The sequence below is a fragment of the Pan troglodytes genome, chromosome 2 (assembly GCF_028858775.2).
Source record: "Pan troglodytes isolate AG18354 chromosome 2, NHGRI_mPanTro3-v2.0_pri, whole genome shotgun sequence".
Lineage (NCBI taxonomy): Eukaryota > Metazoa > Chordata > Mammalia > Primates > Hominidae > Pan > Pan troglodytes.
This window is the reverse complement of record NC_086015.1, coordinates 76635753-76661645: the sequence shown is the minus strand read 5'-3', so window position 1 is coordinate 76661645 and position 25893 is coordinate 76635753. Positions and strand designations below refer to the sequence as shown.

Below are 25893 nucleotides of genomic sequence, written 5' to 3'. Positions count from 1 at the left end.
ATGAATTCAAATTTTAAAAAATGCACTATAGGAGCCAACCAAAGCATGTCTGTGGACTGAATCTGGCTTACAGGCAGCCAGATGATGAAATCCAATCTACTCTGAAGGCTGATCTTGGCTCCAGACCGTTCTTGCTCCAGACAAGATCTGAAGATGAATTTTGATAAAGGAAAGTGAATGTTTTAGTCAGGAGTAGACTGCATTGATGTAATAAAGGGACCCCCAAGTACAGTGGTGGTAACCAGACAGAAGTGTGTTTCTTTCTCGTGTAACAATCTGGAGGTTGGTGGGTGGTTCAGGACATTTCTGCTATATGAGGCTGTCCAGGGACTAGGTTTCTTCTATCTTGTTGCTCAGAGTGTTGTCTTCCTCCACGGGGGTCAAAACTGGCTCCCCAGCTTCTTGTCCACATTCCAGCCAATAGGAAAGGAGAAAGAGAAGCTTAATCATTTTAAGGGTCAGATCTGGTCATTGCACAGTTCATGTCCTCTCACATCCCATTGGTGGGGACTTAGTCACATGGTCATGTCTGGCTGCAAGGGATGTTGGGAAATGTAGAATGTGGTCTCTCTCTGTCTCATTAGCCATAAGGTTCTGTTTAAACTTAGGAATTCTGTTTCTATAGAATTAGGGGAAGACCAATATTAGCAACAAGAAGCCTCTGCCACCATGGAAGAAGGATCTGGAAAGAAGGGTGGGATCTCAGCCTGATGGCAGGTCTTACCCAAGAGGGAATTTTTTTCTCAGGAGAGTGAAGAAAGCCTGGCTTTCCTCATCAGCTCTCTTTGTGTTGAATTCATCAGTCATGACAATCATTTGAGAAACCTTAGAAGATCATCCCAAACCTGGAAAAAGTCAGTTACATTAGGAAAGGAGTGAGCATAAAGAGCACCTACTAGAGAGAGGGTCCTTTCACACACATGACCTCATGTAACCTTCACAATCATGCCATAAGGTGGGTAGTATTATCACCACCCCTATCCCCTTTTTTGGAAGAAAGGTTGAGTACCAGAGAAGCAGGGGTGATATTCAAACTCTTTAATTAGGGTTAAGGTATGGGGGCTGACCAATCAGAGCTGCCATACAGATTTGTTTTATCAGAGAAGTAAAGGCCTTGGTCAGGATTTGAAATGAGGCTCATATGACTGCAAAGCTCACATTCTTTTCACCGCAATTTGATTTCCTTATGCCAGCTGCTTCCCCAGAGACAGTGACACCAACTCTTCTGGGTTGTTGAGAGGGTAAACAAACCGTGATGAATGAATCTCCTCTCCTAATATGAATGCCTTATTGTTGTTATTCTTCATGCCCTGACAGAGTATTTACAGCCTCTGCTGTTGCTCTGCTTCTATCTGGTGGATTAAGGAAAGTCACAACTCACAGCCCTAGTGGAAAGTTACAACTGGGATTTGAGCTAATGAAGAGTTGAAGACTCAGCAACAGGCGCTTGGCTTCACTATTAACCTGGACAAGGCCATTAACTCGCCTGTACTTAATTGGCTTGTTCTGTGACACACTGTTGCCCCAGAAACACCCATATGGGTGTACCCCACATGAAAGAAGCCCGCTCTATGAAAACCGAGACTTGTTGAAAAGATAAATGGGAGTTAATTATTTAATTAACCACAAAAGACTTTGCTCTGAAAAATGGGATTTCTGGATAGCTAGTTTCAAAATAATACTGAAAATTTTGATTCTGGGAGAAAGGGAGGATACAAAAATGTGTCAGTTCTTTTTTGGTCCATCTGGGAATGTTCTGGAATAGATTAGATTTCAAGAACTCTGTAATGATGCTTCAGAGGGAACTTGTGAAATCTGAATTGGGTTGGGGGTTGTTTATGGTGGATATATTTGGGGTGCCTGCCAAGGCCCTGTCCGACCTCTGAGAGTCTAGTCCCTCACCACCTAATGGAAGGAGGAGGTGTGTCTAAGCCGTCATGTCTATGCCACCTAACTCCATCCCCCCATCTCCCACTACTGACCATATCAAAGGTAAACTCCTCACCAGGAACCAATCCATAGGCCCAGTCCGTGAGCCAACCAACTTGTCTGTCAAGTGTGTGAACTAAGAGACACATAACTACACTTAGATAGTGCTTGGCATTTGACCTGAAAGATCATGTACAGCCGGGTTGGGGCAGTGACTTTAATGCTGTGTACTGTCTTTTAGGAAGGCAGAGAGAAGGCATGCTAGTCTGTAAAGGGAAAAGGGGACTGAGTTGACATGCAGTGGCGGGCCTGGCTATCTTGATCTCCCGTTGCTGGGTGCCCACAGGATTGCCTACTATATACTTTGAATAAGCACGTCTGGAGCCCCAGTCAGTGAGGATTTCAAACTGATCTCAACTTATCCACCTTGATCAGGAATAAGACCTTATTTTTATTCCACTCGCTACTCTCAGTGGGTCCAGTGGTCTCAGTTGGTCACCTGTCCAAGAAGGCTTTTGTCCTGCCCATTGTGGTGGGGTGGGGATGATGGGGGGAGGGTGTTAGCCATGGGACATGTCACTGCAAACTGGATGATTATTGAGGTCTGGTGGTCCTTGCCAGACAAGAGAGATGATTTGGTTGTGACTGAAGAAATCCCAAGCTCCTTGGAGCAAACCTAGTGGAGCCTGTGATTTTCATTCTCCCACTGTGCTGCCCGGGAGTAAATGCAGTCTTTGCTTTATTTCCCTACGGAGTAACTGACTCGTTTCTTGCTGAGCAGGCTGGGGATAGCAGTTGGGGGAGAGAGGCTTTTAGGATGCAGCAGAGAAATTTGATGAGTACAGAAGTATGGTGTGAACCCACCATTAAGTGCCCCAAATGTTACTCTACCCCATTATCTTAGGCGGTTCTATTCTTTGCAACCAAACGTGGCCTACAACACATCAACACAATAGTCTTCTATTGCTTTCCCTCCCTTCCCTCTTGAATTTCTATAGGTAGCAGAAATCCAATCTTACTACCCAGGAGTCCTGGGAATATCATATCCAAATTTACACTGCGGCCCAATCAAAATCCATCATGCCTAGGGGTTTAGCAATGGGGCTTTGTATATTCGTAAGTCATTAGAGAAACAACCAACTTACATTCCACTATTATGAGAGTTTCTTATAAAAGGGGTTGGCTATCCCTTTGTCCCCTTCACCTAATCCCTTTCTCCTTTTTAATTCCACCTGGTTGAACCACCTCTATTTGCCAGGCATTTCCCCTTCAGTTAATAGTATCCATTGTGCAGGCTCTACTCATGTTTTCGATATGCCAGCCCTTGTGCAAAATGATTTGCAGGTAGCATGCTGTTCAATTGTCACAGGCCCCTTCGTTGCAGCTACTAATGACGATTCCCATTTTACAGATGGGGAAATTGAGAGGCTAAGTCATCCATCTGACTCCATAGCCTGAAATTTTTTGGCCACTCTGCTTTACTACTGCTCTGGCTTCCCTGGGTTTCCTTCTGCCATTTTCAGTGACTAGGGGAGAGAAGGTCCAGGTGTCCTGCCTGGCAGCAGGGCCCCCGGAACTTGGCTCTTTTCTGGCCTCCTTTCCAGCTAGCACAGCTGCCAATCTGGAACACAGCCCTTTCCAAGAAAGCCCAGGAGAGAAGCCAAATGTTGACTCACCTGCCAGACTCGGGGATGCTGCTGCCAAGATGCCTCAGGGCCTGTGCAGGAGGGCTGGCAGGGCTGGCCCATTGTGGGGCCTGGCAGGGGCAGCTTCAAAGGGCCAGGCCTTCTTTCCTGAGTGCTTCAGGTTCCAGAGGCTAAAGAGATCCAGATGGGTTCCTCCCCTCCTCCTTCTGCCCCATCCTTCAGCCCTGGAAGTTTCTGAAAGAGAATGTCTCCTCTACATCTCCCCTTGGGTGGCAGGCAAAATTCTAAGGAAGCACGCAAGACTTTCTGCCGTCTCACCCCACCCCACTGTGTGTACCCTGCTTAATCCCCAGACCTGTGAATATGCTGGATTTTGCTCCCATGATTAGGTGATGTTCTATGGCACACTTGATCCTAAGAAGGGGAGATTATTCAAGGAAGCCTGATCTAATCCTAGAGTTTTCTCTGACTGGTGGCAGAAGAGGAAGTGAGAAGTTGGAAGCAGGAGAAGAATTTGACCCAGGCTTTCTGGCTTGAAGTTGAAAGGAGTCCTGCAGTAAGGACTATGGGAAGCTTCTGGAAGCTAAGAGAGGCCCATAGCTGACAGCCACCAAGGGAACAGGGAGCTTGGGCCCACGCATGCAAGGAACAGAGTCTTCCAACACAGAGAATACATTTGCAATGAGATGCCTCCTCAGAGCGTTCACACAGGACCCTAGGCCAGCTACCACCTGATTTCAGCCTTCTGATAACCTGCCCAGAGAACTCAGTTGAGTCTACCTGGACTACTGACTTCCAGAACTATGAGCTAATACATGGGCATTGTTTTAGCTGCAAAGTGTGGGGTAATCTGTTATCCAGTCACAGAAAATGAGTATACTTCAGATATGTAACAGGCATTTCAAACCCTACATGTCCAGCTATTCCCCACTTGAGTCTTCCCCAGGTGGTCAGTGGTAGCTTTATTCTTCTTGGCATAGGCCCCAAATCTTCAAGTCGGTCTTGCCTCCTCTCCTTCTTGTAACTCTTTGTTGAATTCATCAGCAAGTTCTTTTCACTCTCCCTTCATAATGTCTCCAGACTCTGACTACTCACCACCCCCGATGACCTGTTCCTTCTCTTTTCTGCCCTGACAGCACAGTAGTTCATTACTGAAATGGCCAAGTCCTTGCCCCTCCCTGGCAGGAGGCAAGGACACTCCTGGATGATGGTTGGCTGGCCTCCTCTTCAGCTTCTGTACCCAACCCATTGGGGTGGCTGATAAATTCAAACACAGACACAAAGCAGAGGGTAGCAGAAGAAGGGGGCTCCCATGTGGAGGCCTAATGGGGAGCAGCGGACATTCGAGTTCTGGCTACCCTTGGGCTTGGTAGGCTCACAGAGCCGGCTGCCTGGCATGTTTCCAGATATAACACAGTTGTCACCCAGGAGGAGTTCCCAAGCCTCCTTCAGAATCAATTATGTTCAGGAGTCATGCTGTGGAATACTTTCCGGGGATCAGGATTTTATTTATTGTTCAAGGTTTTGAGCCAAGAGTGAAAAATTGTTGTTGATGATGATGGGGGAATTCCCAGGAGGCCCAGAAGAACTCACAGGCAACCAGCCTCCTGGAGTCAGTAAGATGAATGGCTGTCAAGTCAGCCAGAGTGCGAGGCCAGCTTGTCCTTCCTCGATGGCTTTTCTGGGCTCTCAGTCTCTTCAGTGAGGATCAGAGAAGATACATTTTCTTGTTTGGTCAAACCTTTAGCACAGTACTGGGCGTACGGTAAGTTCTCATCAGATGGTGGTGGTTATGACTGATATATTGACTGTAATTTACTTCTAAACATAAAGCATATTTAATACACCATGTCTCTGTGCACATGTATGCATGGGGTGTGTGTGTATGTGTTAGCTTTCATCTACATTGTAGGGGCTGTTAACATTCAAAAGATCACAACCCCACACTCCAGAGGAAGGTACCATAAGTGCTTCAATTATCTGTCCTAGCTCAGCATCCATGGGTGTGTTAATTAGCATAATGGATTTCTAAAATGGTTTTTCATTGTTGAAAAGAATGGCGTTCAAGAATGGTAGATGGCTGGAAATGTTTCATAGTGCGTTTGCCTTGCCTGAAGACGTTATAAATAAGTCTAGCCAGACCAGTTGCTTATTCTTTTAGAAAGGCTCCAGCCTTGGAAGTCCAAACAGTCCTATGTCTATATATTAAAGGGTTGATTTGATCACCTGCCTGACTAGGCTAGATACTGCGCTGACAATAGTGTCACGTGTGCCTTGACTACACTTTTTGTGAAAGAGGCTGTCGAAGTGTCTAAAGTGAGAGGGCTGACATGTCCCCGGGTTAACAGAATGGGTGGTGTGGCTGTTTATGTGCCTGCTTGCTGGCCTTGAAACCAGTTAGCAAAATGTGGAATTTGGTCTGAGACAGACTGTCTTTGTAACATACTATCTGATTAGGTGATCGGGGGAGGTAGCTTGTAGCCTTCATGGACTTCTTACCTATTGCAGGAAGCCATCATGATCAAACACCTAGTAGTTTGAATAGCCAAATTGCTTAGGCTAGTTTGCAACAACTACTTTAAAATAAGTAAGATAATTACAACTGGATCAAGGAATAACTGGTTTCCTTTAGCTTAGAAAAGACATGTTACGACAAGAAGTCAGGAAAGTATGAGTATAAACCTCTGTATAGCATGTCCTGGGGTGGAGTTCTGGTGCCATTTTAGATGATGGTCAATCTTGAAATGTGTGTGTGTGTGTGTGTGTGTAGACAAACAGATGAGCAGGTAGATGATAGGAGAAGAGGAAGGTGAATGGAGAATTACAATTCTATTTTTCTCTCAAGAAAAGAAACACCATGGAACCTTCTAGAAGTGGTGTGGCTGAATGTGATAAGCTGGAGTTTGGACCTCAGACCAGGATTCGGATGCTGCCTCTCTTTCTTTCTAAGGGGCCTCAGGCCAGCTTCTTAACTTCTCTGAGTCCACTTTGTCATCTACAAAATGGGTATTGGAATACTTCCCTTGAGTTGTGATTAAAGTAACTGGCCTTGAAACCACTTAGCAAAACGTCAGGCACAAAGTGAGCCTTCAATAAATAATTTCCTCCCGGAATATTTACAGAGCATTAGGGCTCTGCACACAGTATCTGGGTTATAGTAGCAAATAAGGCATATAGATTCCTAGAGCTCACAAACTCACAGTGATGATGAACTTCATTAAGGAGACACACGAGGACCCCCTGGCGTGTTTGTTAAAAAGGCAGATTCTAAGTATCAAGACCTCCTGAATCTGAGGATAAGTGGGTGGGGCCAGGAACCCATTTATAATAAGCTCTGCAGGTGATCGAATGGGCGGCCAGGTTGGGGAACCACTGACTTAACCACTGTAATTCTCTACTGAAGCCTTGGTTTGGCAATGCTCCAGTCTCCCTTCAAAGGCTCTTCAGTCATGAGTTTGAACTGACTGCACCCACAGTGATGGGAGGTGCTGCCCTCTTCCTACCCTGAACCGCTCCACTGCAGGGGGTGGGGCAGAGAGAGTTACCCCTTGTCTTGCTTATTTTATAGGCAGTGCTCATACATCGTTATCAGAAACTTCAAAGACTTCACTGAGCATCGAATTGACAGGCTACAACTTGAATTATGAAGTCTTCAGTAGCTAAATCTCTAAACTTGGAAAGCCTCTGCTCCTCAGATCATCACCTAAAAACAATGAACATCTAGTCTGGAGGCTGCTATTGTCTGCATGTGACTTAGGAACCATTTTTTTCTGTTCTTCCCCTCCTTAGAATAATATATCATATATACATACCAGTAGAAAATTCAGGTAGTATAGTACTGGCACAGAAAGTAAAAAATAGTAATCCAGCCCTCCTGAGATAATCACCATTAATATTATTTGGTATACTTCCTTCCAGTTTTTTTTTTTTTTGTTTGAGACAGAGTCTAGCTCTGTCACCGAGGCTGGAGTGCAGTGGCTCAATCTTGGCTCACTGCAACCTCCACCTCCCAAGTTCAAGCAATTCTCCTGCCTGAGCCTCCTGAGTAGCTGGGACTACAGGGGTACACCACCACACACAGCTAATTTTTGTATTTTTTAGTAGAGACGGGGTTTCACCATGTTGGCCAGGCTGGTCTCAAATTCCTGACCTCAAGTGATCCGCCTGCCTTGGCCTCCCAAAGTGCTGGGATTACAGGCATAAGCCACCATGCCTGGCCTTCCTTTCAGTCTTTTTTCTTTGTATGTGAGTACATGTATTTTGTTGTTGTTGTTCATAAAATCAAGATCGTACCATAAGTGCTATTTTTTGAATTGCTCTTTTCATTTCATAACATGTTTTAAAGTAAAAAGTTAATATTTTTTAATGCAATTAAATATTCCTCTTTAACAGTGGTTTTTCACACTGGGATGGACAAAACCCTCAGGGTTCCTTAGATGTACCTACTGCTTACCTGGGGTGGGGAAAGGAGTTGGGTGGGGGGAGTTCCAGGCCCTAGAGCCCAGTTTTCATCACAGCAGTTCCACTCATATCAGGTTGTAACTGGAATACTATGTAGGATTCCATCAGAAACTTAAAAAATTTGTAAACTATTGCCCTAAATTATCATTAAAATGTTTTTAAACCATTTCTTTCCTTCTTTTTAAAAAACTTAAATGGAATGACTCTTTAAAAATTATAAAACAAATATTTGCTGATAGTTTTAAAAAGCTCAGGTTTTTATTGTATATTTTTAAAAATGATATATGTTCTTTGTAAAAATATCAGATACAGATTTGATGACAAACCTACCTTTACTTCCTCCTCCAAATACCCAAGGAGTCCAGCACTGCCCCACTGCCCACCTTTAGAGGGCTCAGCTCACAGAGAATACCCAGTTAAGCCAGGTGTGGTGGCCCACACTTGTAATCCCAGCACCTTCATATCCACTTCGGAAGGATCGCTTGAGGCCAGGAGTTGGAGACCAGCCTGGGCAACATAGTGAGACCCCGTGTCTATAAAAAGAAAAAAAACCCAGTTAAGATTTATGTCTCATTCCAGACTCTTCCCAGCATAGGGATTATTCCGTAGGTCGAGGTACCCCAGAAGCCAACCTGAGACTAGGATTTCGGTGCAAGTGTTTTATGTGGGAGGCAAGCTGACCACTGTCCTGGTTTGCCTGGGGCTGGGGGTTCCCAGGATGAGGTGTTTGCCCTCTGTCGGGAGATAATCCCAGGAAGCACTGATGGAGAAGTGGGGAAGTGAGATGGACAGGGCTGGGAAGCCTGTGATTACCAGGTTAGCCCCATGCACAGCTGAGCTCAGTCCTGTTTGGGACCTGTGGGGGGCGCTCTAGAACACCCTCCCCAAGGTGCTTTTTCTTCCGTAGGGCGTCCCTGCCTGGTTGCAGGCTCCCCCTGACTTCAGGCCTGCCCACCTCCTGCAGTCCTAGAGAGGCCTGGGCAGAGAGCCCCAGGAGCACCAATGCCAAGAGGGTAGCGGCAGAGCGCCAGTAGCATCTGCTATGAGAATATTTCTGTACATGTATTTAAAAAAAATAAAAATAGGATCACTCCATTTTTGATTTACTGGCACCTTGATTTATGTAAGGTGTCTGAAGGAAAGACATTCTAGACCACAAATCTAATACTGCAGTCATTTCAAGGGTCCAGGCTTGGAATTGCCCTTGGGTTAATTATATCAGAGGCTGATCATGTAAATGACTAGCATTGGAATCGGATAAAATGCTATCACTACTACTTAAAACAAAAAACAAAAAACCTCCGATGAGTTCTCTGCTGGATTCAGTTCAAAATTGTCCGCTGAACCACTGGAAGAAACTAACAATGGAAGTCTAGTGATTCCAATTCTTCTAGCGCTTGCGGTCAGCCCAAGTCCCCGCAGGAGCCCACGTGCTAATCCCGGGTCCTGACAGCCATGGACGAGGCCCGGCGGTGCTCACGGGGGGCCAGGGGCTGCCCCGGTGCAGGAATTCAGGTGTGTGCGACCGCAGGCGGCGCCGGCCTCCCCGCTGCAAGCACAGCAGCTCCTTGATTGCTCTGTCTAAACAAGGGAGCGAAGGCGTAAGTTCCTTTTGTCACCCCGTCTCCATGGTTATTTGACACGTGATCGTCTTTTTTGGCGTCCTCCCGGCAAAATCGCGGTAGGTTTGGCTATTACATTCCTGTCTGTGAAGGAATGGGAGGGGTCCAATTACCCTTCCAGAGAGCCTCGGGTTGTTCCACAGAACAATTTTGGAGGTGCATTTCTTCCCTAATGGATTTAGGAACCCCAACCCTGATTTGTCAAAATGGATGCTGTTGAAAATTTGAACACTGATAGGATTGAAGGCAATTTGATGATATAAAGGAATCATTTTTTTTTAAGTTGCTTTCATGGTGCTGTGTTTTAAAAGACCATTCTTAGCCTTTAGAAACACATACTGATATTTACAGATGAAATGATATGATCTCTGAGATACGCTTCAAAATATGTGGTAGGGATGGGCCAAGCCGAATTTGCCATGGGTCCGAGAGTGTTTACGGTCCCGTTCTGTCTACTTATATATATATATATGTTTGGCGTTTTCTATAAATGCAAACATTTTTGTTAGTGTAAAAAGATGGTGGCTGAAAAGCAAATCTGCTTTTGTTTTCAAAGGTCATGATAAGGATTGAGTGAATGAATGTGGCTGCAGGATAAACTCTGAAATGTTGTAGGAGAGTAATATGCCAGAAAATTCTAACCTGTGGATAATGATGATGGAGGTGGTGGGAGTGTGTGTGTCGGGGGTGGGGGGCTGTGGGTCAGAGTTATTGCAGGGCAGCTCTTAGGGTCTCAGACAGAACTGTCCACCTATGACTAGGCAGGGTAGAATTTTGAGATATTAACCATACTCCAACCCCAATTTGTGAAGCCAGACAATTTGCCTGTATTGTATATGGGAAGAAAGGGTGCTACAGAATTCAGAGAATAGAAAGATTAAAGTTTTGGCTTTTTGTTTAATAAATTTATCGTAGAGACAGGGTTTTCTTGTGTTGCCCAGGGTGGTCTTGAACTCCTGGGCTCAGATGATCCTCCCACCTCAGCCTCCCAAACTGCTGGGATTACAGGCATGAGTCAGCATGCCTGGCCAGTTTTGGCATTTTGAATTTTAAAAGCTACTCTCCAGGCATAAGAAAAGGACTTAATTAGTGAGAGTCATTTTTTCCCTCCCTCCTGTTCCCCCAAAATGGTAGTTAGCTTTAGTTAAGCATTTATGATGGGCCAGGCACTGTTCTAAGCATTCCGCAAATATTGTCTTTTTAAATCCTCTAAGAAGCCCGTGAAATAATCAGTTTTACAGATGGAGAAATCGAGGCACAAACTGGTTAAGTAACTTGCCCAGAGTCCCATAACTCACCTGACTCCAGAGCTTAGCTAATCCCCGGATAGATGAGGGAAGACCAGCTTATCATGGGAGCTGTTGGCTGAGATGGTGGATCAGGGAGGCTAGGCGGAAAGGACCCGAGGAGTCCCAGTGTGGAAGGGAGAGCATGAACCGGGTATGGAAGACTCAAGGAAGCTGCAACCACCCTCGCCTCCCGTGCCTGGGTGCTCCTGAGGGCCTCCAGAACTTGGACTCAACCTAAGGGAGACTCAAGGAAATTCTTAAATAACAGTGATTTTGTTTCTCCCACCTCCAGGATCAGGGACCTGATAAAGAAATTCACTTTAGTTGTCAAAAAACTGGAGAAATGTTCACTCATGGTTGAGTTTGCAGCCTGTGATTCTCCATGCATAACAGTGTGATGTGGTTTCTGTTGTTGTGATAAGGCATTCTAAAGGAATCAGGGTCCTGGTTTGAGTATTAGATTTTCAAGTCAAAGTAACCTAGGTTTGAACCCTAACTCTGTCAGTTAGTTGCTATGTGGCCTTGGTGGGAGCCTTAATTTCTTGTCAGCAAAGTAGGGATGAGAGTACTAACTGTGCCCACCAAACAGGGTGGTATAAGCATGAGATGAATGCCCAGCTCACTGCCTGGCACAAGGAGGGCGGTTGCAGCTTCCTTGAGGCTTCCATACCCAGTTCATGCTCTCCCTTCCACACTAGGACTCCTCGGGTCCTTTCCACCTAGACTCCCTGATCCACCATCTCAGCCAACAGCTCCCATGATAAGCTGGTCTTCTCTCATCTATCCAGGGATTAGCTAAGCACCCAGGCTCTGGAGTCAGGTGAGTTATGGGACTCTGGGCAAGTTACAAGTACATTGTAACCTGTGTGTCTCAATTCATTGGTGGTATAACAAGAACTGGTTTTATTGTTTCCAACTATTGCTCCTAACCCAGCTTCCATAACATTTTCCATGGCTAAACATCCTTAGTAGTAATTCAGCTGGATTCTGTAATTTACCAGTTCCTTTACTAAAACCATCACTTTAATTTTTAAAGGCCCTGTCCTGCTCATTTTAATACTTCAGTCTATATTGCTGAAATGGGGGTGTAGTTAAAAAAAAAACCCATGAAAGAAAGAAAGAAAAAAGAAGAAAAAAGAAAGAAAGAAAAAGAGAAAGAGAAAGAAAAGAAAAAGAAAAAGAACACTTCAGTCTTACATTGGATAGAAAGCCTTTTCCTGCACTTGCCCTGGGGCACGCATGAACTATGATTCCTGGGGTGAGGAGGGGAAGTGAGGATGATTCTCTCATACCCTTTGCCCTCTCTCCTCCTTTTGTTGACTCCTCGAGGGTGGGGGCTGGCAGGAAGGAGAGGAAATGCCTCCCACATCTCTTGCCTGGACCTGCTGGTGAGGCTGTGGGCCTCTCTTTGGTGGCTTAGAGCTTTTGTTGCTCCAGGGTTCTGTGGGCTTCATGTCGTTGGCCTTGCAAGGGGCTCACTTCTCAGCATCTCCCAGGGTGTTGTTGGTTCCTTCCTAGACCTGCCCACACCTCCTAGCTGACCCCACCATAATCCTCTCTGTGAGGATGTAGGGTCTTTGCTCTTCTATCTTCCATGGCCAACTTTGGGACCTCTGGATTTGTATGAACTCCAACTGTACACTTCTGAAAAACTAGGGAGCTAGACTGAGCTAGGGACTCTCTTTCTCATGGACTCCATTATGCCATCCCACTCCAATTTTATCATCTTCTTTCTGGTCACACAGAGGAAAGTCAGCAGGTCCTCCCATTAGGAAATGAAATTCCAATCTTCTTTACCTGTGGATACTGCTAGTCATTAGCAGGATACTCTCTGGGTCTCCTCTCCTTTCTTTGGAGGTCAGAACACACTTTGTTATCAAAAGGAAAGGAGGAAGGAAAAGGCTTCTCTTCAAAAATACTGCACTATCCCAAAATATGAGGTCCTCTCTCCACAGTGCTGATGGTGGTGGTGGTGACAGTGATGGAGATAGTGCTGGAGGTGATGGTGGAAATAGTGATGATGGTGATGGTGATGAAGGCATTGACGGTGGTGGCTGTGGTGGAGATGGCGATGAGGGTAGTGGAGGTGGTGGTGGTAGAGGTGGTAATGATGGTGATGGTGGTGGATGTGATGGTATAGATGGTGGTGATGGTAGAGATGTTGATGATGGTGATGGTGTTGAAGGCATTGACTGTGGTGGCTGTGGTGGAGATGGTGATGAGGGTAGTGGAGGTAGTGGTGGTAGAGGTGGTAATGATGGTGATGGTAGATGTGATGACACAGGTGGCAGGGATGGTGGAGATGCTGCTGATGGTGATGGTGATGAAGGCATTGATGGTGGTGAGGGTAGTGGAGATGATGGTAGTAGGGGTGGATGTGATAATACAGATGGTGGTGATGGTAGAGATGTTGATGATGGTGATGGTGGTGAAGGCATTGATGGTGGTGGCCATGGTGGAGATGGTGGTGAAGATAGCGGAGGTGATGGTAGTAGAGGTGGTAATTGTGGTAAGGGTGGTAGAAGTGATGGTGGAGGTGGTGATTCTCCTACAGTTACCCCAAATAAAGCCCTGAGGGAAGGTAGCTGGTCCTTTTGATTCTCAAGGGTCAGAGCTCTGAATTTGGAAGATGGGTATCCTTTGTCTTCAGCTCTGGGCCTTAGCAGAAATTTCAGAACAACAGGAAAAATCCCACTCAGCCATTAACACAGTCCAGTTACATTAGGTGTAGTGCTACCAATAAAAGTAATTCTTCCACAATTCTTGTAAAGTGGTACTGAAAATATGGTAGCTTCTTGTTATTTCCTCAGCCAACAGAAGCTGAAGTACAACTACTACAGTGTAAAGGTCTATAACAGTTCTTGGCATTGGAAAAGAGTTCTTTATATCTGAAAACTTTCGAACTAGTGCTCTGACTGGGTTGCTCACAGTCTCTTCTTGGGCTGGGTGAGAGGTCTTTTGAACTTGGGGTATAAGCTGTTGTCCCAGAAGGAGCACAAGTGAATAAATGATCAATAAGAGGCTGAAACAAGAACTCTGGCCTTGCTAACTCTACAGTCTGGTCAATGGGATGAAGCAAGATGGAGGTGGTTACCTAGATGAGGAGGAAAGTTAGGCTCCTGGTTTTCTTTACTAGTGCCTTATGATGAGTTAATTTCTCTCTGTACAGCTAGGACTTCCTGTAGGCCAAGGTTTCTTGACCTTGGCACTATTGACATTTGGGGTTAGATAATTCTATGTTGGGGATTGGCTGGGGCGGGGCTGTGCTGTGCATTGTAGGATGTTTAGCAGCATCCCTGGCCTCTACCCATTACATGCAAGTAGCACCCTCCCTACATTGTGACAACTTTATATGTTCCCAGACATTGCCAAATTTCCTTTGAGGGGATCCTTTGAGCACTGCCACTGTAGATCCTACCCAGGCCAAGGCTGCCCCTTCTCTGGGAAGGGTCTGGGTACTGATGCAGCAGATATGATTTTTATTTTATTTTTTGTAGAGATAGGATCTTATTTTGTTGCACAGGCTAGTCTTGAACTCTTGTCCTTAAGCAGTCCTCCTATCTCGGCCTCCCAAGGTGCTGAGATTACAGGAATGAGCCAGCCTAGGTTTGATGTTTTTGAGCCATGTATTCAAATCGTATAGCAAATTTAACTCTCTCTCTCTCTCTCTCTCTCTCTCCCTCTCTCTCTCTCTCTCTCTCTATATATATATATATATACACACACACACACATGAGGTTTTTTTTGTTTTGTTTTGTCTCTTTTGTTTTGAGATGGATTCTCGCTCTGTGGCCCAGGCTGGAGTGCAGTGGCGCGATCTTGGCTCACAGTAGCCTCCACATCCTGGGATCAAGCGATTCTCATGCCTCAGCCTTCCAAGTAGCTGGGATTACAGGTGCCCGCCATCACGCCTGGCTAATTTTTGTATTTTCAGTAGAGATGGGGTTTCGCCGTATTGGCAAGACTGGTCTCAAACTCCTGAACTCAAGTGGTCTGCCTGCCTCAGCCTCCCAGGATGCTGGGATTACACTCATGAGCCACCATGCCTGGCCAACATTCTTTACATTTCTGTTCCCCGTTTCTATAACTCATTTATATATATCACCCTTTGAGCCCTCATTCTTCCTGTTGGCATCTGTGGGGAAATGCTCTCTTTTTAAGTTTAAACTCAAGTCAATTCAGGATCCTTTTATTCTCTTTCCCTCCTGTACTGATCAAAGATTTACGGGATTTCTGGCATTGGTGAGGGAGTGGTGGGAACTAATTTCTGATCTATGCCACTATCTTCTGAAATGTGTGATCCTTCTGGATGGTTCCTTGTGTGGGGGACTCTCGTATTGATTTCTGTGTTGTCTGAACCAATGGATATGTCTGTTCTCATCTTATTTGATTCCATTTGATTCCTTCCTTCCTCCTCTACTGACTTTATTCTGGTTTCTGTGACCCCATAGACCCCAGGTTTTCTTCCCACTTTACTAGCTATTCTTTCTTTGCCTCTGTGGCTAAATCTTCCTTCCCCTTATCTCCAAATATCAGAGCACCCTGGATTTCAGTCCAGAGCCCCATTTTCTTCCCTATCTAAACATTTCTCTTTAAATCCATGGCTTCAAATGTCATGCTTTTCCCATAACTCCCACATCTCTCCAGCAGTGACCCTGCCTTATGTCCCTCATCCTTATAGTCGACTCTCCACTTGATATTTCCGCTTGGATATCTTACTGATGCCTCAAACTTGACATGGTTAGAACCACTCTTGTTTTCTTTTCTCTAAACCCGCTCCTGCTCCCCAGTCTTCTCTATCTTAGAGAATAGTGTGCCATCAGCTCAGTTCCTCAAGCCAAAGATCATTTAATTATTTTCAGTCTTCATTTCCCTTCCCTAACACATTCCATCTAGCAAGATCTGACTTCGACTTTATCTCGAAAACAACATGAATCAGTTCACCGAATTTTCACTGCTACCACCTTGGTCCAATTAGCCATCATCTCTTGCTGACATTACCACAACAGCTACCTGACTGAAGTTTCCTTGCTTTTATTTTTGCTCTGATCATCCTACGAATCATTCCCCATGCAGCAGCCAGAATAAGCTTTACAAAATATAGAAATCATAAGATCATGTCACACTCCTACTTAAACTTTCTTTTTTTTTTTTTTCCACTCTGTCGCCCAGGCTGGAGTGCAGTGGTGCGATCTTGGCTCACTGCAACTTCTGCCTCCCAGGTTCAAGCAATTCTCCTGCCTCAGCCTCCTGAGTAGCTGTGATTACAGGTGCCCACCCCCACGCCCAGCTCACTTTTGTATTATTAGTAGAGATGGGGTTTCACCATGTTGGCCAGCTGGCCTCAAACTCCTGACCTCAGGTGATCCACTCACCTCAGCCTCCCAAAGTGCTGGGATTACAGGCGTGAGCCACGGTGCCCGGCCACCTGCTTAAACCTGATTGCTCCTAATCCCACTTCAGATAAAATCCTGACTGCTGGCTGGGTGCAGTGGCTCATTGGCACTTTGGGAGGTCAAGGCAGGAGGATCATTTGAGCCCAGGAGTTTGAGACCAGCCTGGGCAACATAGTGAGACCCTGTCTCTACGAAAATTTTAAAAATTAGCCAGATGTGGAGGCATGCACCTGTAGTCCCAGCTACTTGGGAGGCCAAGGTGGGAGGACCACTTGAGCCCAAGAGGTCAAAGCTACAGTGTGCCAGCCTAGGTAACGAAGTGAGACCCTGTCTCAAAAAAAAAAAAAAAAAAAAAGGAAGAAAGTTAGGAAAAAAGGAAGGAAGGGAGGGAGGAAGGAAAAGAAATCCATCCTCACTGCATATGCTGGCTTACAGGCCCAGCCTGATCAGCCCCTGTCAACTGCTCCAGCATCATCATCTACCACACCACCCTTTGCTCCATTGAACTTCGGCCACACTGGCTGTTTTAACGATCTACTGCGGCAAGACAAACCATCCTGAAACCTAGTGGCTTGAAACAGCAACTGTGGATTATTCCTCATGATTCTGTGAATTGGTGGAGCTCAGCTGGGAGGTTCATCTCTGTTCTACTCTGATGTTGGTGGAGGTGACTCGTGGCCTCATTTGGCTCGGACTTTTGCAGGAACTGGAGCAACCTCTCTCACATGGAGGACACCTGGACATCTCTTTCTCTCCACCTTGTCGCTGGATCCCTTTACATGCTGGCTCAGGAATCCAGGTGAGTGAAATTGGGAATTGCCAGACTTCTTAAGGCCTTAGCATGGAGCTGAAATGTTACTACCTCTGCATTCTACTGGTCAAAGCAAGTCACATGGTATAACCAGAGTCAAAGAGGTGGGGGGAGTGGCAAATAGACTAAGATGTGGCCATCCTGAATCTGCAGGCCTGACCCTCTTTCTGTTCCTTGCCCGTGACCAGTTCATTCCTTCCTTGGGACCCCTGCACCTGCTGCCCCTTGGAGGGGATTTTCTCCTCCTTGATCTCAGCATTGCCGGCATCGTCTCATCATTCACATCTCAGCTCACATGCCATCTCTTAAGAGGTGGCCATCCAATGAATAAAGTCACCAGTTACTATCATGTTACCCTTTAAATATTCTCTGCAGAGCATTACCGCTCTGTTTGTTGGTTTGTTTATTTGCTTATCAGTTGTCTCTTTTCCCTGGAATGAAAACCCCATGATGGCAGGAACCTGGCTATTTTGTTTACACTGTATTATCTTTAGCCCCTACAACACCTGGTACAGAGCAGGCAGAGGCCCCCAGTTAATATGTGTTGAAATAAATAAATGATAGAGGCCTCTCTACCATTTGGAAGTGAAGAACCTGGGAATCACTCAGGTCTGGGTTCTTATTATTTGCTGTGTAACCCTGAGGACGTTATCTAACTTCTCTGTGCTTCAATCTCTAAAACAGAGTGAGAATTAAGAGTGCCTACCTCATCCTCATGGGGGAGTTGTAAAGACCAATGAAAATGACCTATATCTAACTTATCAAATGATCTGGAACTTGGTAAGCCCTTATTATCATTTATTTTTAGATTTTATTTTTAATTGACACATAATCATATATATGTATAGGGTATAATGTGAGGTTTCATGGATATATTCTGTAGTGATCAAATCATATGTAGCATTTTTATCACCACAAACATGAGTTCTTTGTGGTGAAAACATTCAAATTCCTCCCGTGTAGCTTTTTAAAAATATACAATACATTATTGTTAACTATGGTCACCTTACTGTGCATTAGAACACCAGAACCTATTCCTCTTACCTACCTATAACACTGTACCCATTGTCCAATATCTTCCCTTCCCTCCATCTCCCCTACCCTGCCCAGCCTCTGGTAACCTTTATTCTACTCTTTACTTCTATGAGCTCCACATATGAAGGAGATCGTGTGGTATTGTCTTTCTATGCCTGGCTTATTTCACTTAATGTTACTCCAAGTTGTTGCACATGGCAGGATTTCATTCTTTTTTATGGCTGAATAGTATTCCATTGTGTATATGTACCACATTTTCTTTATCAATTCATCTGTTGATGGGCACTTAGGTCACTGATTGTGAACAGTGCCGCAATAAACACGGGAGTGCAGATACCCCCTTGTAATTTTGTAATTTTAATTAATTACATTACTTTAATGCAAACACTAACTTACTCCCTCCTTCTTATCTCCCTTCCCTGAGCTCCAAAGGCAGGAGAGAAACCAGTAGAGAAAAATTCCATGTAATTCCAGAAAGCAAGAATCACCTTTCGTTTCTATCTTTAAAATAGCTTCAAGTGACTGCCTGCTGGCTCCAGCCACAGAGCAGGAGATGGGATAAGGAGATGGGTCCTTATCTTGTTCTTGGTGGTGGAAGGTGGGTCAGTCAAGGTCTGGGCCCCACTCTCTGCTTCTTACAGAAACGTGGAGCTCCTGAGCTGCAAGGGTCTGGCAGGCTTCTAAGAAGTTCCCTTTTGATTTGAATCCTGCTGAAGGCTGTGCTGGACTTCTCTAGTTTGTCCCAATTAGAGTCTTTTGAAACCACTGTACTTAATTTACCACCTAATTACTCTTACCTTGTTTGTTTAATGAAGCTTACATAATGATTCTGGTGATCTGTACAAAACCTTAGGTGGAGATTTTCCTTTTCACTTGATAATTTGTGATTTTTATATTAATGTTTTATAACCTTGGGTTCTTAATCATAAAGTCATAAGGAGCTTAATTGATTTGAAACTAACCATGCCCTGAAGTGTGTACATGTCAAATTGATTCAAATTGATCCAGTGAGTTTAAATAAAGCTTAGGCCAGGGAGCATGATGACACCTGATAGAAATTTTCCTAAAGCACTTGACTTGGGGGACTCAATTATGCTGCCATCTCCACACAGTAAATTATTAGATAAATACTGTTTTTTTCTTCATTTATCACAGACTGAAAAGATAGGACAGTTCAAAGAAAAAAAAACACTAGGAAAAGTTAGATAAGTGTAAAATGTTCTATTTATAATTCTTCCTTCTGAAAAGCCGCAGAGAACTCACATTTTAGAGCATGCTGGTTGGAAATATATATATGTTTACAGGCTTTGTTTCAGAGCCTGATAGTCAACATCACAGTCTCAAGTTGAAAATGGTTGGAAATGAAGCACTGATAATAGAAGCACTGGAAAAACACAAGCCTTGTTCGGGATGAGTGATCCTTCTTCAGGTGTGATCAATTCAAGCACTTTCCCAAAGAGAACTTTCTCTGAGCAGATGAACTCACAGGAGAAATCCTCAGTTTTCCAGGACAGGGTGCTGTTCCACATTTCTGCCAAATGACAGGTCAATTTAGTTCTAATTGGCCCTAATTGGCACTTCTTCCCCTGAGAGGCTACATTCTTGTACCTGCCTTCCAGCAGTCCTCACAAAGGTGTGAAATCCCTTTCTGGCTTTGAAAAATATCAGACATAATTTCCCAGTGGATCCCTTTATACCCAATGAAACTGATTGCTGGGCCCAGGGAGATGAGCCTGACTCCAGAAAGATGTAATTCCCAGGGCTCAGGGCTCCCTGAGGTCCCAGCAGTGAACAGCCGCACGAAATTCTGCTGTAATTGATCTCTCCAAAAACATTTTCCTTTGTAAGCAGTTCCGATGGTTCCTGACTTTCTTTCATATCTCCAGTTGCCATTTCTTGCAAGTCAGTCATTTTGTTTTACTCTTTTTAAGAATTTTTATAGAAATATGTCTTGGACTTGAATGTCTGCAGTCTCTTGTGTCCCGCCTCACTGGTGCTGCCCTGCTCAGTGGGAACGCCGTGCCAGCTTCCTAATGAGCCTCCTTGTCTTAGTCTCATGTTCTAGAGCATCCTCTTTGCTGCATGTCCCTTGAAGATGGTGTTCCTGATTGCATCTTTCACCCCAGTGTGCCGAGGGCTGAGCACAGCATTTGACATACAGCACATGCTCAGTAAATACTTTTAAAAAATTTTTTCACGTGGAGGTAAATAAGGTGTCCAAACCTTAGGTGATATCACAGAAGACTTTTTTACTCATGTAATCACCACCTGCCTCAAATATAGAATGTTCTTAGCCACCCCAGGGAGCCTCTTCATGTCCTCTCTCAGTTAAATCCCCAACCCTAATCCATTCTGGAAATAACCACCATTCTGGTTTTATCACATTGCATTACATTGATTTTGCCTGTTCTTGACCTTTCTGTATGGAACTGTTCACTGCTATGGTGGCCATAAAAATGCATCTCCCAGACTTCTGGTTGCTGGGATTGACCCACAGTCGGTTTTGCTGGGCTCTAAAATCCATCAGAACATTTGGGCAGGGAAATCTTCCCACAGGCTGCTCCTCCCTTGGACTGGGTATAGCAGGGATGCTAGTGCGGGCCCATTCCCAGGAGGTAGGGAACTCCTCTGACAGCAATTTTGGCTCAAGGACTCCCAACTGGCCTTGCCAACCTTCCTTAGAACTGCACTGTAGGCCGGGCGCAGTAGCTCACGCCTGTAATCCCAGCACTTTGGGAGGTCGAGGTGGGAGGATCACTTGAGATCAGGAGCTCGAGACTAGCCTGGCCAACATGGTGAAACCTCATCTCTACTAAAAATACAAAAATTAGCCTGGTGTGGTGGTGGGTGCCTATAATCCCAGCTGCTCTGGAGGCTGAGGCAGGAGAATTGCTTGAACGTGGGAGGCAGAGGTTGCAGTAAGCTGAGATCGTGCCTCTGCACTCCAGCCTGGGTGACAGAGTGGAAAAAAAAAAAAAAAGAAAAAGAACTGCCCTGCACTGTAGTCTAAGATGTTCCCATCCAATGTTCCTTCTTTCCCTCTTTCCTTCCTGAGGGGCAGACCTGCATCTCAGTTTGATGATTTCCTACTTCTCCTGGCTCCCTCCTCATCTTCCCTCTCAGGTGTTTCTCTTAATACAGCTCTAGGACATTTAATCCTGGCATCTGCTTCTTGGATTGACACAAATGTGAACTCTTCTCTGAAGCCTTCACTAGGCCCATGATTTTCACTCATGTTGCATGTAGCAATCATGTATCCTTTTCATTTATTGCCGTGTGGGATTCCAGTGCAAGAGTATGTGCACAGTTTAGCTCTCTTAGACCTGATGGGCATTTCGGCTATGACCGGTTTTTGGCTCTCATGAATAAAGCTGCTAGGAGCATTCTTGGATTCCTCTCTTGGTGGACATGTGCATTCATTTCTCTTGGGTGTGTACTTGGTAGTGAGAGTGTTGGCTTGTAGGGTAATGGATGTTTAGTATTAGATAGTATTAGATACTTCAGTACAGCTTTCCAAAGTAGTTGGACCAGTTTGCTTTCCCATGCTCATAAAGTGTTTACTGAATAAGTGAACTCTAGCCAGAAGCATCTTTTAAGGACTTAACTTTGTCCCAGTCACTACCCTGATTAGACACACACACACACGTGTACACACACACAGCTTTCCATAGTGCCCCATTGTTATCATGTCCAAGTTCTAAACTCACAAGTTGTACAAGGTCGTGCCTGACATAGCCCCTGTGTAACTGTCCAGTCATATTGCTCGCCACAGCCAGCACCCACTAGCCACCAGTCACACCAGCAACATGAACTTTGGTTACATTGCTTCTGTTTTCTTTGAAAATGCCGCAGTCTTCTACCATCTAGATTTCTGCACACATTAGACCCTCTGCCTGGAACATGTTAGCTTGTGTGTCTCCCTATCTATATTTTCCACTTTGCCTAGTGTATAAGTTAGAAATGTTTTCAATCGCAAGGGATCGGGGAAAAATGGACTTAAAGTGACTCAAATAGCAGCTCTTTCCCTGCAGGTCTTTGGCAGATAAGACCCTCCTATGATATTAGAAATGTAGAAGTGGGCAGTAACTAGCATTGCTTCAGCAGTATGATGATGCCAGGGCTGATTCTGTGCCATTCTCTTACCTTTCTTCCCAACCTTGATTACCTCATGGTCATAAGATAGTTGCTGCAGCTCCAGGCATTACATCCATCTTCAAGGCAGGAAGAACAAGAAAGGGCCAAGCCAGCCATTTCTGTCTCTTTCATGAGAAAAGTGAAATTTTTTTCAGAAACACCTCTAGCAGGCTTCTGTTGGAGTTACCTTGGCTGAACTTGGACACCTCTAGCTTCAAGGAAGATTGGGAAGCTATTTATTTACATATATATTTATTTATTAATAGACAGAGTCTCACTCTGTAGCCCATGCTGGAGTGCAGTGGTGTGATCTTGGCTCACTGCAACCTCCACCTCCTGGGTTCAAACGATGCTGTCTCCTCAGCCTCCCAGGCTCCTGAGTAGCTGGGATTACAGGTGTGAGCCACTGTGCCCGGCTAATTTTTGTATTTTTTGGTAGAGATGGGGTTTCACCATGTTGGCCAGGCTGGTCTCGAACTCCTGGCCTCAGGTTATCCACCTACCTTGGCCTCCCAAAGTGCTGGGATTACAGGCGTGAGCCAGTATGCCCGGCCCTGGAAGCTATTTAGCTCTTCAAGGCTCCACAGGGGAGGACAGGGGAGAAAAGGTTTGGAAATGACTGTTGAGTGAACCTCCTCAAAGTGTCTTCCCTAGTGAGCAGACTCTGACTCAGCCTCTGGTTGCAGTTTGGCGGTCCCTTCCTCTTGGAAGCCTTCCTCGATCCCTCACCTTTTTAGGACTAATTTAGATGTTTCACCGTCATAGAGGTCTCTGAAGTTTTCCCTAGTCATGAAGTTATTTACTGACTCTCAGCTTGAGGTAATCGTTAAATCAAGCCCTTCAAGAAAAAATGGGAAAATATGTATGGCCATGGTAAAATACATGCACAGACCGCCCACCCCTCCCACCCCAACGAAACCTCCCTACCCCATCAGCATTTTACCTGTTTTTTTTTTTTTTTTTTATCAAGTCTATGTGCAAGCTCAAAGTGGCCATGGCTTCTTGGGGGAGTCCCTACCACTTCCCCGAATTGAATAAACTCCCAGGAAAGCACTGGCAAACTTATCCCAACATTTGTGCCTGACAAAATCCTGTCAATCCAGACTGGCCACTCCCAGCCTCTTTGTTTTGTTACTACTTAAAAGCTTTAAAAATCCCCTCTTTGGCGGGGGGGGGGGCAATCTGTAAGATCTGTAAGCAGGTAAGATCTTGGACTTTGGATCCCAGAATACCTGGGTTCGATTCCTGACTCTGCACTTATCTGATACATGGCTTTGGGCTAGTCACTCCACCTCCCTGGGCCTCAGTTTTTTCATCTGTAAAATGGGGATAATAACAGCACTTACTTCTCAGTGTGGTTGTGAGGTTAATTCATCTTGGAAACCCTGTCACATGAGAAGCACTCACTCCACATAGGCTGCATTTATTCCCTCTGAGCCCTATTTCCATCTACTGCTCCCGCCAGTCCCCTTTCTCCTCTCTTCCTCTCCAAACTCAGTCAGTGAAATGCCTAATCCAATCACTGCCTGAATCAGTGACTATTACATTTCCTGGGAAAATTTACAGCCAGGTGAAGGAGCTCAAACAAGCACCCAAATAACTAGAAAGCAGCAGCCGACATGGATTGCACTCTTGCTCTGTGCCTTGCATGCGTTAGTTGGCGTGTTGCTTGCTCACACCGGGTTGTTTCATTCTTCCCACATTTATAGACGAGGAATCTGAGTCTTGGAGTGATTTGTAAATTTATAGTGTTCCAGCAGAGGATGAAATGCAACTTTGGCAGCCAGGCATGGTGGCTGATGCCTATAATCCCAGCAATTTGGGAGGCTGAGGTGGAAGCACCGCTTGAGCCCAGCAGTTCAAGACCAGCCAGGGCAACATAGTGAGAGCCCCCTGCCACAACCATGTCTACTAAAAATAAGAAAAAAATATTAGCATGGTGTGGTGGTGTGAGCCTGTAGTCCCAGATACTTGGGAGGCTGAGGCAGGAGGATTGCTTGAACCCAGGGGTTCAAGGCTGCAGGGACTTGTGATTGCACCACTGCACTCCAGCCTGGGTGACAGAGTGAGACCCTGTCTCAAAATAAAAACAAACAAACAAAATCCAACAACAACAAATTTGTCTCATTTAAAGCTTGGGCTCCTAACCATCATACTAAACTGTCTTTATTATGGTTGGTCAGCCCCAGAGGGGCACAAGACATTTTGGAGTTCAGAGGTGGCAGAAATCTCAACTGATTTGGGGGTTTCCAAAAAGCCTTCATGGACACATAAAACCCAGCTTGGAGGGTGGGGAATATTTCATCAGGTGGCTGGAGGAAATATAGAGATAGTGGGAAAGGCTTTTTGGATGCATGGAACAGCAAAAGCAAAGACACAAATTCTCAAAGCACAGGATAAATTTTGAGGGGAATAGTGGTTAGGAATATAGGCTCTGGCATTGACAAAACCCTTGGTTTAAATCCCAGCTCTGCCACTACTAGCTGTGTGACCTGGGTTAAGTTGCTTAACTTCTTTGTGCCTTAGTTTTCTTGCCTGTACAATGAGACACAGAAACCCCTTTGAAATGATTTGGCAGGATAAAATGAGATGATGTTCAAAACCTCATACAGTGTAAGCACTCAGGAAATGCCATCTATATTCACTACGTCACACAGACTGGTGACCTGTATGTCACCTGCTCCCAGCAGATCAGGACGAGAAGAACAGAAGAAACAGCTTTTGAGTTTTCTCTGTCTTTAGGTAAAAAAAAAAATGGAAGCACTTGTTCCTCTTGCAGCAAATGACAGCATGAATCATGCTTTATTTATCCAGTCTCTTCTAGTCTGCCTTCTGCAACATGCCAGCATTAGCAGAATGTAGATAGGAACGTGACCATTAAAAAATGAATACTCCAAGGCCAGGTGTGGTGGCTCACACCTGTAATCCCAGCACTTTGGGAGGCTGAGGTGAGTGGATCACTTGAGGTCAAGAGTTGAAGACCAGCCTGGCCAACATGGTAAAACTCCATCTCTACTAAAAATACAAAAATTAGCTGGGCATGGTGGCATGGCCAGTAATCCCAGCTACTCAGGAGGCTGAGGTGGGAGAATCTCTTGAACCGGAGCAGCAGAGGTTGCAGTGAGCTGAGATTGTGCCACTGCACTCCAGCCTGGGTGACAGTGTGTGAGACTTCGTCTCAACAATAAATAAATAAATAAATAAACAAATAAATAAAAATGAACAAACACTCCAGTATGGGCAACATAGTGAGACTTCATCTCTACAAAAAAAATTGTAAAAAATTAGCCGGGCACGGTGGCACAGGCCTGTAATCCCAGCTTCTTGAGGGGCCGAAGTGGGAGGATTGCTTGAGCCCAGGACGTGGAGGCTGCAGTGAACCGTGATCATGCCACCACACTCCAACCTGGGTGACAGAGTGAGACCCTGTCTCAAGAAACAAAACAGAACAAAAACACTCACCTTGAGTACTAGTTTACAAATATTTGGCTTCAGCAGATATTTCAGACCCTTTCCTCAGGGAGAAACTTAAAGGTTGATTTCTGAAATAAATTATACAAGCTTAATGTC

The 25893-nt window shown here is 45.1% G+C and overlaps 1 long non-coding RNA gene across 4 annotated transcripts in view; it reads left to right on the top strand.

Annotated features, from left to right (window-relative positions):
* Window positions 1-513: 513 nt before the first annotated feature.
* LOC104005620 (uncharacterized) overlaps window positions 514-25893 on the top strand; it is a 103150-nt gene continuing 77770 nt past the window's right edge. For 3 of the 4 annotated variants that reach the window (XR_010155281.1, XR_008547013.2, XR_001713435.3), the window contains exons 1-3: window positions 514-955; window positions 16779-17142; window positions 17839-17934. This is a non-coding gene — a long non-coding RNA (uncharacterized LOC104005620). The remainder of the gene's footprint in view (window positions 956-16778; window positions 17143-17838; window positions 17935-25893) is intronic. The other variant, XR_010155280.1, reaches the window with a different exon arrangement.